We start from the raw sequence: 1,924 nt of genomic DNA, 5'->3' as shown, positions 1-1,924 counted from the left end.
ATTTAATAGAGACGCATGCGCTCCCCCCGACACCTGATCAGCGCTTGCGTTAAATTATTTATTTATAATTAGATTTTTTAAGTCTATTTACATGTTTTTTATTTTAACATGGAAAAAAAAATTTTTTTTATTTTTGCGAGGGAAATTTTTATAAGTAAAAATTTATGTTTATCATAAATGTATTTTAATTAAAAAAAAAAAAACATGATTTATAAGAATTTATGTATAGAATTAAAATTATTAATTTTGCCATGAGAATTTAGAAAAATTATTAAGTTTAAAAAGAAAAATTTTTATTCAGTTGCATTTTAAAAATTACTAATTTATTTGTAAAAAATATCAAAAATTTATGATTATTTTGTTATTTTAAACAGAGAAAAAATTGTTTTACAAATTAAAGAAAAAAAAATTCACGTATAATTATCGTCTATAAATTGTCGATTTTTTAAAATCTATATTATTGAGAGAGTAAGAAAAATTTTATTTTCAAGATAGTCATATGATAAGATCGGTTTTTTTAGTGAAATTTAGTATCATTGCAAAGGTCTTGACTTGAATTTGTGCCTTTTCAAGGTTTTATTTTATTCTCACCGATAGTCAATTTATTATGATAATTACACTGTAAATCCAAGTGTTTTAAAAGTGACTACAAATGGTTATTTAACATAGGAAATTAAAACACGTGAAAGTGTTTTAAATGTGACTACAATGTTTCACGATAGGAATAAAACACTTTATGTGTGTTTTGTTAAAATACTTGGATTTATAATGAAGTATTTAAGCTGCATTTGAAAATGCTCTATCTCTAGATATGTAATTAAGAAATGACTTTGTATCTTGTGAATTATTGACATTTTTGAAGATATAAGCTCATCCCGATGTTACATTCATCAAGACCTTTCATTTGAGTACCCACATCAATTTTTCATATATTTATATATTTATATATATGTATATATGAAAAATATATCAAAATGCATGTGGGTACTCAAATGAAAGCTTTTGTTGAGTGTAACATCGGGATGAGCTGATATCCTTAAAAATGTCAATAATTAAGAACTGATATTGCTATCTTGTCAACTAATGATATTTTTAAAGATATAAGCTCATCCCGATGTTACACTCATTGAGAGCTTTCATTTGAGTACCCACATCAATTTTTCATATATTTATATATTTTATATATATGTATACATGAAAAATATATCAAAAATGCATGTGGGTACTCAAATGAAAGCTCTTGAGGAGTCTAACATCGGGATGAGCTTGTATCTTTAGAAATGTCAATATTTAAGAAAGTACAGTGCAATTTAACAAAAGTCATTATTTAATAAAGCAAAGACGCTAGTAACCTTTAATGTAATAATCAGTAAACCAAGGTTATAGTCACGTGCATAAAACGATATGATACTTGAAGTTCACGTCCATATTAATTAGATTCGGAAAAATTTCTTTAGGCTGTATTCGAAAATGCTCTATATTTATATACATAATTAAGAAATGACCTCATATCTTGTAAACTATTGACATTTTTGAAGATATAAGCTCACCCCGAAATTACACTCATCGAGACCTTTCATTTGAGTACCCACATGCATTTTTGATATATTTTTCATATATACATATATATAATATATATAAATATATGAAAAATTGATGTGGGTACTCAAATGAAAGGTCTCGATGAGTGTAATGTCGGGATGAGCTTATATCTTCAAAATTGTCAATAATTATGTACTGACATTGCTATCTTGTCAACTAATGATATTTTTAAAAATATAAGCTCACCCCGAAATGACACTTTCTGAGACTTTTCATCTGAGTACCCACATCAATTTTTCATATATTTTATATACTTATATATGTATATATATTTATATGAAAAATATATCAAAAATGTATGTGGGTACTTAAATGAAAGCTC

This window comes from Cotesia glomerata, linkage group LG6, assembly GCF_020080835.1.
Source record: "Cotesia glomerata isolate CgM1 linkage group LG6, MPM_Cglom_v2.3, whole genome shotgun sequence".
Classification (NCBI taxonomy): domain Eukaryota; kingdom Metazoa; phylum Arthropoda; class Insecta; order Hymenoptera; family Braconidae; genus Cotesia; species Cotesia glomerata.
The sequence above is the reverse complement of the archived record's forward strand: the minus strand, read 5'-3'. Positions refer to the sequence as shown.